Raw genomic sequence first — 14,835 nt, 5'->3', positions numbered from 1 at the left:
CAAACTGCACTAGTTTGCATAGAAAGGTGATGATTATTGGTTTGCTTGTCCCACTTTTTTTCTTTTCGGATTAAAAAGTAAAAATATACATTGTTCATTTGTGTTTACTATGTGTGCAACTTTCTATCATTTACACACACCGGCCCTCCTTCATTAAGCTCTCAGTCTGTAAATGAGAAAACATGCTAATAGACAAAATGCAATTAAATGAAGGCAACATCTGCTACAGCTTCAACAGCACATGTGCACAAAAACTAATTTTACAGCAAGAGAAAACAGCTGAATGCATGTAAAATAAATCATAGAAGTGATTCTTTTCTTTTGGTAAAAAGTATAGTGAGTATGAAGTATTCCAACTCTGAACTTTTTCACAGTTGTCAAGTGGAAGGAAACAGATCTATGGTTTTCTATCTTTTCTGGGAGGGGGAGGGGGGTTGTTTGTTTGTCTGTTTTACTAATAAAATCTGAAAAGATCTCAGTTGATGGAAGTTAATTGGTTCCAAAAGCATGCCAGATTTGGAAACAATTAACTTCCTATTGACGCAACTTATAAGTTGACCATTTTTCACCATTGCTGAAAAATGGTCAAAAATGGTGCTGACACCATCATGTTATTGGGGAGCTTTTCTATAGCAGGAAGAGAGAAACTGATTAGAGTTAATGTGAGACACAAATACAGGCCACTCCCAGAAAAAAACAGTTAAAGGCATCAGAAGACTTGGATGGAGGTTCACTTGCTAACAAGATTACTCTAGACATTTAGCCAGAGCTAAAATGGACAAGATCCAAGTATATCCATGCGTTACCATTTCCCAGTCAAACTCCAGACCTACAGAATTTAGGAATAGACTTGAAAATTGATGTGCACAGACATTTTCCATTTAATTCCACTGAATTTAGGTTACAGAGTACCCAGAAAGTATTCACAGCAGCACTTCACTTTTTCCACGTTTTGTTTCAGCTTTCTTCCAAATTGTAATAAATTAATCTCTTTCCTCAAAATTCTACACACAAGTGGAAAAAGGCTTTGGAGGTATTTGCAAATGTTAGAAATAGAAAAAAATATATATTTACATAAGTATTCAGTCTTTCTGTCATTTATGGCAGCAATGACAAACTAAGCACAACAGTCTTTAGTCAGTTTGGCTCTTTCTTCTTTTCAGCTCTTCTAAAGCTCCATCAGGTTGGAAGGAAGGAGTCAATCAGTCATTTTCAGAGAACTCCAGCGGTCACCTCTACAATTAAGGCTCTTCTCACAATCTTTCAGCACCTCAAGTTGTGCCTGAAGACAATCTTAGTCTACAGACAATTCCTTTGATTCAATATTTCATGTTTGACCTCTGACCTGCACAGTCAACTATGGTACCTTATATAGACAGGTGTGTCCCTTTCCAAATCAAGTACAATCAAATAAATTTACCACAGGTGGACTCCATTTAGGCTGTAAAAATGCCATAAGGCACTGAATTCTTACATAAATGTGATTTCTTGGTTTTCTATTTTTACAAAATATGCAAAAATCTCAAAACTTCTTTTCCACATTATCATAGTGGGATATTTGTTTATATAATTTTAAGAAAAGAGATCATTGTAATACAATATGGAGTAATGCTGCAATATAACAAAATGTGCAGTAACAGTGAAGCAGTGTGAATACTTTCCAGATGTACCGTTCAAAAAAAAAATTTGCTTGATTGTAATTTAACATACTGAAAAAGTTCAAGAATTAAGAATACTTTTAAAAGGCATTTGAACAAACTGCACTATAATTGCAACCTGTTTTTAGTTTATTAGTGCTTCAAGGTACGACTCTTACTTGTGCCGTCTCTCAAGATATTTAAAATTTTGAAAAGATTTGTAAATTTTATCACCCTAACTGCTAAAGTCAATGTACTTCAGTTGCTTTTTATTTGACCCACAATTAGAGAAACTCAGTTTGCAGCCAAAACAAAAACACAGTTTTCTCAGTCAGCAAGCAGTTGATATTTCTCACTTTTCTTAGACTAATGGCTTAGTAACTAGGTGCGGTTTGTGTCGCTTTATTCGTGTCCACAGGGAGAAACCTACTTGATTCACCATTTCTTGTAAGAGGGAAATCTCAAAGCTTGACATAGGGAGGCCAGTGTAATTAAGTTATTTCACATTAGCTTCAATACTAAGCAGACTCAAAGGGCTGAGGACAGGTGCTGTGATAAGATATGCTTCTGTTTTCATAGCTGCTTTTGTTTTCAAAGCACACATTAGTTCACCGTTTCAAACCTGTGCTCCTCATTTCATAAAAATGTTGCACTCTGTGGAAAAAGTCAACTGTTTTCTCCATAGAGCTTCAAACATGTCCCAGAAGGTTTTACTTGACTGATGCTTTAGCAGTAAGGTCCTTCATTAGCATGTATTTTTAATAAATAGCATTTTTATATGAATTCATGTAGATTAAATGCAAGCATCCAGCCTCTGGACAGTGTTTGCAGCAGTGACTCTGCTCTGCAGGAGATAAATTGTTAAAAGCAATCTGAAAGGTTTCCTATCAAACTGTATTGTACTTCATTACAAATTCAACTTGTGTCGCGATTTTGCATTTCAGAAGACTTTCCAGACAGGTGTGATTTTATTCTGATGTCAAGACAACATTTCTCTAAGGCTGTTACATTAGCTTTTATGCTCAGACTACTGCAGTACTTTCAATTCATGCAGTCTATCTGCTGTAGAGAATGTCAATAATAAGGCATTTTAGAGCAGGTTACAGAACTGGCTGCGTAGAAAGAAAACATATCCCATTTTGTCAGTTTATTTAAGACAAAACAAAACCTTATCACATTATATAGCACATATTTAAATTTCTGGCAAAAGCATACAATTTTCACGACTTCCTTTGGATCATTTGGGATCATTTTTATTTTATTTGTTGACAGTTTAACTGTCAGAATTAAATATTTAAATAACACTCTGGGATTCTATACATTTTCTCAAGGAAAATATTAAAACTTTATTCAACAGAAAAAACACTTTTCTGATTGTTAAACAAATCCTCAACAAGGTGTTTTTTGTATTTGTTAACTTATTAATTTAAATCTATTAAGTTAATGTCTGATAGTAGTTCTGATTTAAGATGTTTACATCTCAGCCTTCACACCTTATTGGATTATTTGCTCATTCACACCAATTATCATTAATTACGCTGATGATTTAGCAGCACTGGCATACAAAATCATATTCACCTTCGACTCATGAGATGTTCTGCATAAATGTCTCCTTTTAATTTAGCGTCTATGCTTTTTGCTCCCTGCAGCCCAAAGACACTATCAGCCCTTGGGATGCTCTGTCTCCTTTGTATGACTTAGCATGAATCCTCTCTTTGTTGCAACTCTACCGCTTATTAAAGCAGGTGTAAGTAAGCCATGCATCAGCGCCACTGCAGCCCCACAACCAGACAAATTATTTTAATTCACAGATAAAGGAAATCGGTTAGAAGCTATCCAGATTGTTTGTTCCGCTTGACTGGAGGATCAATTCCCAGGCTGGTCATGTTCTTGTTGAATCTCCTAACCTGTGGGCATGTTATTCTTAGGCTTAACCTCCCATGTGGGGATATGAAGCTGTAGCTGAATCATTTGTACCTTAAGATGTGTTAAGTAGGTACCTCCCAGGCACAGTTTAGTGTTGGTGTGATATCACCGTTTAAGGTCTTTAAGCACCGGGGGAGCAAATGTTCAGATTTCAATCCTCAGGTTATGTCCTGCTCCTCGACCGGAGCTGATGGGATTTAGGGAGCCAATACTGGTGTCAAACAGCTCATACTGGAGGTGCATAATGTGAGAAGATCAGTTGAGCAAAATCAATTCTGAACACATTTTTACACCCTGGTTATGTTGTCATTCAAAAAATGAGAAATACATGAGTCGGATTATTCTTTTTCTAATATGTCCTGTAGACAGGATGTGGTTGATCTTTTAATGAGGTGCTTTGACTCAAATATTAGCTTTTAGGAAACAGCTTGGTTGTATCACACCTCTAACGACCACCAGTTAAATATAAGGCTACTCTGATTGTGATTTTGTTCTGCAAGTCAAAGATTAGGTGCCCATTTTTTAAAAATAATACTATGTGTAATATTTGTCCGCCATATAAAAGTAAGTGTGTTGTTATCCGCAAGACTGAAGCTGCGGTTTGTGCTCCGCACTCCTGAATGGAGAATACAATACTGGCTAAACATTCCCTCAAAGTCCGCTTCTCATTTGCTATTTGGAGTTGAAGTTCAGAGAAATCCCACTGGGAACATAAGGTGAATGTAAACATAAGTGATTTTTCATACATTTATGGTAAAAATTATTGTCAAAATTTTGATTAACAAAATTTTACTTGAGGAGGAATAAAACATTTCAAATGAATCAAATCATCAGTTGGTAAATGTTTTTAAATTCCCAAACACTAATAAAAATTATTTTATACATGAGCATATTCATAGTTAGACTGAACAAATTACACTTTCTATCCAAACCTGGAAATTGTTCTTATCTCAATTTCAAACGTTTCCTATGATGTTTATATAAAACAATATTAGCCTAGTGCCTTGTTTACAAGGCAGATCGTTTCCCTTTTAAAGAGGGAAATAAGTTGATTTTGCATCATAACTTTCCACAGGTTTTACACAAACTGAGGGACATATTTATCTTAAAATTTCAACTTTTAAAAAGTTCAAATTTTGAAATGATGATGACATCATTTTAGTTCTTTTGTTGCTGATTCAAATTAAACTGTTCATTTTGTCTCATAATTCACAACTTTGACATTGTTTTTTTTGCCAAAATACAGTTTAATCTTCAGTGATCATAATAGACTAAGAGTATTACTCTGCATTATTCTTGTGATGATGTACCAATCACTAATAATATTTTGACAGGTAAATATATTATCAGACGTGCTAAATCCAGACATAAACAGTGGCAGAAGCAAACAGTGCCAACACCATAACCCTAATGTTTCATGTCAGATATTTATGACACAAAATGTTTCTTAGTTTTGCTCATGTTACTCATCTTTTATTAACTATACCTGGACCAAAGTTACATTTTTTGTTTTTCAGTGGAAGAAAATTCTCAATATTGTATAGTATAATCTCTTGCTGTTTTCATGTTTTATTTTCTATATCATTTGTATTTTGGAGAAGAAATAAATTTTCTCTTCATTAAATAAACCCTGGGTCTTGGTTAAAAAAAAAATATTTTTATTAACAAAATGACAAAAAAATAATTGTCTACGTCTTTTCAATATACATCTTCTCCATAATGATTTTCTTTGTAAACTACCTAACATTTATTTTAAAACTATTTCTTGGTTACAAGCTTCTTGACACTAAGGAAATATTTGGAACATTCAGTAAACATTTTTTTCTTTTTTCTGAGGGATACAATTTAAGAGGCAAGTACAAATACAAATTCTCAGAAAGAGCAGGAATGTGAACTTTGGATTTTCTTTAGGAAACACTAAGTTTAAGAAGTCTAAATTCAAGCTTTTAAGTGCCAGGGTAACTAACACTGTATGGAAAAGGAAAAAATAAGGAAATAAAACACTGTCTTTATAAAAAATAAATATGAGCTATTACTTAGTACTACTGGTAGGGCAGCTGACTTTTCTACTCATTTCATTCACAGGCAACGTTGCAGGTCTAAGAGATGTAACTAAGTCCAATGGTTTTCAGATAAAGCTGCACAATGATTGGCAAACTCATGTACTACTGCAAGAAAAATGCAAGAAAAAAATCAACAGCAATGAAGAATGTTTGAGCAGCATTAGTAACAACATGAGGAATGTGATTTTATCATGTTTTCAACAAACCAAACATAGATTCTTGTGGTTGATGGTCATAACAGTCAAAGAAAGTAAAAAAAAAGTCTCAAAAAAAAATTACTGTACCTGCAACACATCTTCGGACACACATGTATAAACGTCTGATATTTACATTTTTTTTAAATCCCCCTCCTATTCGGAGTGCATCTATATCACAACGTTTTCAGAAGTCCACAACATACAATAAATTCAGGGTTTCACCTTTGGTTATGTAATTATCAAGGCTAGGTTTAAAAAAATATAGAACACATGTTCATGTTACTTTTGCATACAGTAAATTCAGAGTGAAACATATCAGCAAAGCAGCTGGTCAGCTCTAAATTTGAATCTTAGAAAAAAAAAAGGAAAAAGAGTAAAGTATTTTATCTCATCAATAAACCGCAAGGTGAAAACTCGCCGAGTTTCGTCTGCCATTTCACCCTGATAGAAAGTGAATGTGGCAGATATTTATGACAGGTGTTTATGTGACTGACATCTTTGCTTTAGTGTAAGTGGATCTTGATAAAAGAAGATACTCTTCCGATGTATTTCCGTGTGCTGCGCTCTCTCCCATAACTTTATACATCGCCTAAATGAGGATTTTCTTGTGTTATGAATATAAATCAAGATTTCTGTTGCCAGCAACTCAGGCCAGCCTTGTTCTGTTGACAATATGTAACAAGAAAAATAAATGTGTACTGTCCGCATAAGAGCAGACAGCCAACATACTGTTTAAGAACCTATGATGCCTACAAAGCCGACCCAGCTAAAACGTAATGTCGACATTACAACCGAACATCTCTATCATATTAAAATATTCACATCTGTTCCTTACAAGACACTTTTTCACATCAAAAGAAAACATCTTTAAATTTTATAAGTCTCTTAGTGTCATCACTCCATACATTTATATATGTGTAATTAAGGCAATCATTTGGGGCCACGACTTACTCTTTTTCCAAGTCCGGTCTCAACCCTTTGAGGGTTTGTGTACTGACGGATTACAGCAGCTTTCGTCCCTGCTTCTCAGAATTTGTTCGAGGTCCCGTCCGGTTGTTGCTTTTTTCAGTGTCCACTAGTGCTTGAAGTTGACTGGTCACAATGTTTTGCTTGTTGTCTGCACTCTCCAGAGACGGGGGGGATATTCCCTCTCTCTGTAACTGGCAGCGCTGCAACACAGAGAGAAACAGGAAATGGGGGAAATTCGTCATCATTCTTCAGAAAATGGCACCTTCAGAGTGGAGCAATTAGCCCAAACACAAGCTTTCATTTCCCTTCCAGTGGTTGTGCACTTTGATACCAAGACAGATAAAGTTAAGTAAAGCAAGTTAATTACAATACTTTTAATGCATTCCAGGATGAAATGTTAAATATGCTAGTCAGCCAGTCATGGTAAAAGGAAGACACATCCTCTGTACTGTTTTCATGTGTAGAAAAGTTTAAAGTTCTCCCAAGTTCTCAAATTGACCAATTCATGAAGTAGCAATTATGACTCTTTGGTTTTGCATTTGAATCAAAGTGCTGAGTATCTTATAAAACTTTTATATTCCCCTTTTTTATGCATTCATGTAAACAATGTTACTGTAGTCTATAAATGATAAGGATGGGCTCTGGAATTGTCTAGCAAAAACATTTATGAAACAAAAATTACCAAAAAATCCAACTTTCATCTAAGCACTTTCAAAAGTTCATCAAAAAGATAATCAAGGGTTTGGTTAAAGTCAAGTCAGATGCCAAAATACATTTACAACCCACCACACAAGGGTGCCATCTAATGTAGTATCTGTAAGGTAATAAGCTGGATCTTGTGAAAACATATATTGTCTTTTTGACATTAAGAAATAAAATTAGTTTGGGAAAGAGAACTTTGAAAAGGATTAAACACAAGTCAAAGAGTGTCTTATGCTACTCATAAAGGTTATGCCATTTTATAATTAAGTGTATCATCTGCATAAAAGCAAACATTAGCGGATCCCAGGCCTTTTCCCCCAAAAAAGTTTCATAAATAGAGAAGAAACTGGTCCTACAATTGAACATTTAGGACCAACTGTCTTCACCGCATAAGATGCTCTAGTTATAAAGAGAACCACATTTATACTTTACTACCCTATAATTTAAACAGGATGGACTTGTTTTTTACAATGACTCCAAATTCCTCAAGGCATCTTGTATTTCTTGAACAGAAAACTTCTGGCACAGTAATAAACGAAGGTAGCTATGATGGCAATAAAATCATGGCATCACAAATCTGTGATCCAATTTCCAGATAGCTCAAGGTTATTATTGAAACAGAAACATATGTATATCAACATGTGTAGTGCTACTTAAATGGTATTACTGTGTGCATACAGAAGGTCTTTTATTATATCATTTAATATGAATATCATTACTTAGTACATGTTAACCAAGTTATCCAATAATATTATCTATTATTTCATTTTAATAGACAATGATACAATTTTAGTAATCTCAGCAGAAAAGGCTATAGCTTTTTGTATTGTTTCTGAAGAGAAGAATTGGTCACATAAAAAAAATGAATATACAGTATGATGTAAAATAAACAAAGTAAAGCCACAACCAAAGATTAAATACTGTCCTTTTTTCTCTATAATGTGTGCACTTTGATTCAGCATGTTTTGGCACAAATGGTATCATACCATCCAAAGTAAACACTCTTCTTATACTTTGTTGTCGTTGCTAAAAAATAGACCAGTAATAGATGCTCAGCCATTTAGGTAAATATTCTTTTTTCGTTTGAACTGTAATATTTTACCAACCAGTTAGAGCATTATCACCACCTTGTGGTAGCGTTGCCAGCAAATTGTTGATATATTGACAAAAGGCAGTCCGTTGTCAAAACAGTAGTGAACTGAACAACTATTGGTTCACAAAAGAAAAATTACTCTATGCAATACTCAATTAAAAATGAAAACAATGGAGATTTGTTTAAGGCAAATTAACAGCAACTTTGAAAAATGTAGGCAAAACTGCATTTAAAACAACACCACTTCTAATTGGCCTGGAGCCTAGAAAAACTTTCTGTTTCTGTTTTCTTTTTAAATGGAGTTTCAACTGGAATTGCAATTCCTTCCTCATGAAGTGTTTATGTTCTTTTGGTTACACCCTCTGGGGTGAAACATTTTGCAGAGTAACTGTTCTGTGTCACAGCTATTTGTGCTTATTAAGATGCACACTATTAAAGACGAGTGTCCTCTTTTTAAACAGAGCAGCTGTTGTATAATTCTCTACCTCAATAATTTGAGGATTTCCATAGTCTCATAGGAGTTGAAGACATTCTGTATGCAATCATAGCTGCAGCAGGCGCAAGGCAATTATAACAAACATACTGAGTGTTTTATCTAATTCTCTTATTAAGGCTTCAGAGCGAAACATGTGGTTATTTACATTTGTTTACCTTTAGAAAAAAAACCTACACAACCAATGCCAAATAGACAAATGTAGCACCAAGTTTTACAGATTTTTAAATGTGGCACATTGTGAACTATTTTTTGCAAAATAGTTAAATCTCAGTCAGATTGGATTAGATTATCTGTACTCATCATCTTTCAAGAGTTCCCCAAGATTCTCAAATGTATTAAGAACATTTTAACTCATGAATGTGCTTTGAGAAACCATTTGATTGTACCTGTGCCCTCACCTAAGGTCTGTTCCTTAGTGTGATCTATCTGCCCAACAACTATGGCAAACTCATCTTTCGCTGATGTAGAAATGGATCCCCACAACATAATACTGTCACTACCTGTTTTGCATGAACCAAACTACATACTGAAAGATTTCTAGCTTTCCCTCAACAGTAACTTTCGTCTTGGCACGCTTTCACAAAGGCTCAAGTAAAGGCTCTATTAATAGTTGTCTTGCTGACAGATTCTTCCACGTGACGTGAGCTTTGAATTCTTGCAACTCCTCAAAAGGCTACCATGCTAGCCTGTCAGTCGAGATGGGCAGCGATGTTTTTGTTGGTTTTCAGCATTTCAAGTTTCAGATGACAAGCTGAACAATTCTTCGTGAAACATTAATATGCTGTAAAGATCTCCACCATTTTATCCGCAATGTGTCTATTGTTTTGTGCTTGAATATTTAGGTGACTTCTAGTGACAATTGTTGCACTTGATTATATTTATATTGTATTCAGGAGGCATCAGAATAAATTGTCATCAATATTTATTCATGCCACACTTTTAAGATTTCTCTTTGTTACAAAAACGGAAAAAAACATTCATCCTTTTCTTTTCAATTCAAAGATTTTATTACGTCATGCTCATCTTTCATATAATATCCCAGTTAAACACGTTCAAGTTTGTGGCTATAAAATGACAAAATGTGGATTTCAAGGGGTATAAATGGCTGTGAATTCAGACATTATGAGAAAACAAGGTTCACATTTTAATGTGGGAAATTAATGCCTGGACAGAAAGAGGAACAGAATGGTGATAATTAATGTGATAATTTACACAAAAAAGAAAATCTTAAACATGTGTCTCTTCCTACAAAATGAAGACATACAGTATAATGTCTGCCAGGATCGCTGAGATTCACATTTAATATAAGGGTATTTCGTATGAAGGCTATAAAATAGAAAATCTGTGGTTTTATTGGAAGATAGGATATTAGAAAATTCAATCTAATTTCATCTCAATGGGAGGGACTTTCATTAGGATGGAGCACTGGTTTGGAAAAGAAACTTACTGCAATTAGCTTTCAGGGAATGACTGATGGAAGACAAGCAGGACCTGTCAGCCCCATGCAGATTTTCACTTGTTACTGTATATTAACTAGAAGAAGCTGACGGGCCTATTTTTTATGAAAGATGTGACATAAAGAAAAATGTAAGAGCTAAATTTATGAATGCAACCCATACATTAGAGATTAGAGTGGGGAAAAAAGAAAATGTGGTGCAGACTTGGTCTAAAGTTGACCATTTATACATGCAGTTCGCAGCTGGAGATTTCCTGCTTGAATTGTTATCACACTACTAAAAATACTCTCCTGATGCACCTGGACAGAGTGCACAGGAGGGAGAAGAAAATGCATGGAATGTTAAATATGTGAAAACATTTTGAAGTCTGATAGCATTAAAACCACACAATAAGTCTCATTAATGTGGAGGAGCACAGTTGTTATGCTTTTGCCTGCTGCAAGACGTGTACACAAGTTAAGAAATAGTTTGAAATAAGAAAAGTATTTTTTTTGATGAGATCTGATCATTTTTCCCTTTCACCATTTTGCACACTAGCAGTTTTGGATCTTTGTACCACACTTTTCAGACATAAAATGACGCCGTCTGTCGCAGGGACATTTTGAACCCACCATATTGTGCCTGCTAGCCAGACGTCTCTTACCCACTTTGACAACTGATGATTTAAAGTAATTCTCCATTCTCTGCCTATAATCCATTGTAAGATAATATGGGTAAATTACATTAAATAAATATTTGTCAGCCCAAAAAGGATTTATAAAAATCTAATATATATTTATAAATTATGAGTGAAATCAGTTTAAATGAATAAACAACTCAAGATAGTTTAGGAAGATTGGTAAGAATTGGCTTGTTCCCAGATATGACATGGAAATGGAAATAATGAATGACCCTGTACTGCCTTTAAATTATTATTATGTTCATGTTTTTATTGAGGAGCATTTAGATTTTTAAATTTTTTTTTGTAGAAAAAAGCAGAAAAAGACATGAAGGAGAACCCCTCATATCTGCTACAGTTGGTATTTGTTTTAAGCAAAACCAAAGAGCTATTTTACAGTTTGTTGATGAGTCTGGGCTTTATTTGATCATCATTATTACAAAATCTAAAGTATTTATCAAATCTGAAGTGAACAGCATTTCTTAAAGACACAGCTGAGTTTCATGAAATCTTTGTTCTATGCAGAAAAACACAAAAGAAGTGGGTTTTTTAATAATTTTCTTGGCAATAAGATCATTAGAATTAGATGATCACCACATATCATTAGCTGAATGTAGTGTAAAACCTTTTGTTTACAGAATATCAAAGATAAATGATCGCGCTCACTTATTTTCCATGAGGATGGAATATTTAGAAACTAACTCACATTTCCACAGAAGTCTTTATAAAACACATATGGGATCATCACACTCAGAGCTATGGCGTAATCTTCAAAGAAGCGTTCTGCTCACATACTGAGGAGCTGCTGAGTAAGCTCAGCTGAAATTCTGACATTTCTAATAAGGGCAGAAAGTTTCCACAATCTCTTCTTTTTCAAACTCTGTAACATAAAAACTACACACAGTGCCATGAAAACGTATGTACCTAATTAGAGATTTGTTCTATCATAATTTTTTTTTCTCAGTTTCTTTTTTCAGACTATCAGTGAATATTTTTATATGAAAATGGATAAACCAAGTAAGTGCAAAATGCAGTTTTTAAATGTTTTGTTTATTAAACATGGAAATCAAGTCAAACTAAGACAGGCCCAGTATATAAAATAAATGCCTAACCGAATTAAAGCACCATTACAGTACTGATTTAATGCCACAATGGAGGGTATTTTAATATGCATGATCTGTTTAAGATAATGCCACCGAATTTAAATTTAAGTTCAGGTTTTGACTAGACTATGATAATTCAGTTTAGGCTTTTTTTAATAGAAATTCTTGCAAAAAATATTTTTTTAAAAGATAATACAAAGCTTTTAAGCAACAATTTTTGTTTTATTCATATTAGGATATTATCTTTCCATATCTGGGTTATGCAATGAAATTTTATTTTGCCCCCACCCAGAATATCAAAATACATCATGATGGTTAATAATAAATAATTTTTAATATAAATAGGACATATACCTCATATGTTTTCTCAAACCAACACATAGGAGTGCTCTGAATATGTTATGTGTCCATCTGGATGGATTGTGCACCCTTGAACCAGCTCACTTCTGTGGCACAAAGAAGCCATGGCTCCTTTTTTTTATTGCCACATTATGACACCGTCTGCTCAAGGGGAAGCCGAGAGCACCGCATTAGACCTGTTACGATCTACAAAACCCTCTCTCTGCCAAGAAGTCATCCCTATTCACAGTTCAGGGGCCCGGCAGCTGTTTTCTGTGGGACTGGATTTAAAATGATTATAGTGTTTGCAGAAAGGAGCCAGTCGAGACTGCCAGAAAGAGATCCTGCAGGTACAACAATTATGTGGGGAGACTTTTAGAGCCTCAGAGCATGAAATGATATTAACTAACAAAACTGCAGGCGGTTGATGGAATTATTAAAACTAAATGACTCAACAGCTACTTCACCTGATTTCTGAAAATCACTTTGCAGTTTAGGGACAAACAGGCTTTGATTGCTGGAACTTAAATTAAGCCATCTTCTAACCAATTACTATTTTATTTTCTGTGCAGATTGAGTTCAGCTTCATTCAAACCTCAAACTCACTATTGATGTTTTCACTAATCCATTTAGTGCTGTTGTTCTGCCCATTGACAGCAGCACCTTTTTTTAACAATGATCAGAAGCTTCATTAAAGGTATTGACAGAAAAAAAGTAACGAGCTTGGATGCAGTTTACTGCATCAATACAGAAATCTTTTGTTCCAAAATACTTTTGACAAACACAACTTCAGAGAAAGTGGAGTATGTGTATCAGCGGCAAAAAAAAAAAGAAAAACAGAAATGATTTGCAAAGTAAAATAAACAGAATTTATTAAAATTACAGACTACTGGGAACTTTAATGAACCAATATTTCTTTAAAAACTTACAAAAAACCCTCCGTTTACACATTAAAATTTTGTGCTTTATTTATGTGATTGTTTTTCAGGTCATTTTTTTCATTTCAGGTCGAACTGCTTAGTTCAGGGGTCTCAAACTCTAGTCCTCGAGGGCCGCAGTCCTGCAACTTTTAGATGTGCCTCTGCTGCACCACACCTGAATAGAATAATTAGGTCATTAAGGCTCTGAAGAACTGATCTACACAAGCAGGAGGTAATTAAGCCATTTCATTCCAGTGTTTTGTACCTGTGGCACATCTAAAAACTGCAGGACTGCGGCCCTCGAGGACTGGAGTTTGACACCCCTGGCTTAGTTCAATTTGTACCCAACTTGTCAGACTTTCTTTACCTGCTTTAACAACCAATGATATTAAACACTTTTTCATAATTTGTTCACAGTGTACTGTAGGCATCAACTGTCTTTCATTATTACATCTTGAAGCAGAGTTATTTTTGGTTTGATCATGGTCAATATCAATAAATCTCTCGCATCACGAGTGTACAAAACTACACAAAACTACTATAAAACTAAAAACAATGTTAAAGACAATCTTCAGAAAACTACATACAATTAAATTATATGTGAAATCTTAGTCCTTATTATTTATCTTAGCTAATTTTTGTGGTCAAATTACAAAAAAAAAGAGTTTGCACTCTGCACTCTTTATTTAGAAATATCAGAGCAAAGATGAATAGTGCAACACTTTTTGTAGATCTTTTTTCACACAATGTATAATTTTGCACAGCAAGCATCCTTCCACCTCCCATTTGTTCTGCCACATAAAATTCTGCCATAAAATCAGCTACATTGAAGTTTATGGTCATGACATGACAAAATGTGTAAATTTAACTGGCATGAATACTTTTGCAAGTCACTGCATTATAAAAGAACCAATTACTGCAGAAGGCCTTTCTATGGGCTCAATTTTATATCTTGCTGACTTGCATGGTGCATCTGATTACAGCTGAAGGTGCTGCAGTTAGATACAGATAATTTACAAATAAACATAAGCATGTGTGAAGGAAGGTGACTAAATAAACATCTCATGTGAACAAGGACAAGTGTTGGGGAAACAAAGCATGTAGTTATTTCTGACAATGCTATTTATACTGTAAATAGAACAACTGCAGTTAAGAAATGTAAGCAAACAGTAAAAGTAAAGTACACCTTCTGTCGCAGTGGCATTACCTGATATCTGCATTCTTATTACTGGATATTTAAGCCTGCTTACAAGTTTTGTTTCCTTACATCTAAAT

At 34.5% G+C, this 14,835-nt stretch overlaps 1 protein-coding gene across 1 annotated transcript in view; it reads right to left on the bottom strand.

Annotated features, from left to right (window-relative positions):
* Positions 1 to 319: 319 nt before the first annotated feature.
* kcna4 (potassium voltage-gated channel, shaker-related subfamily, member 4) overlaps positions 320 to 14,835 on the bottom strand; it is a 75,513-nt gene continuing 60,997 nt past the window's right edge. The window contains exon 3 of the mRNA XM_032560105.1: positions 320 to 6,992. The gene's annotated coding sequence lies outside the window, so the exon portion shown is untranslated. The remainder of the gene's footprint in view (positions 6,993 to 14,835) is intronic.

This window comes from Xiphophorus hellerii, chromosome 4 (assembly GCF_003331165.1).
Source record: "Xiphophorus hellerii strain 12219 chromosome 4, Xiphophorus_hellerii-4.1, whole genome shotgun sequence".
Classification (NCBI taxonomy): Eukaryota; Metazoa; Chordata; class Actinopteri; order Cyprinodontiformes; family Poeciliidae; genus Xiphophorus; species Xiphophorus hellerii.
This window is presented reverse-complemented; position numbering and strand designations above follow the sequence as displayed.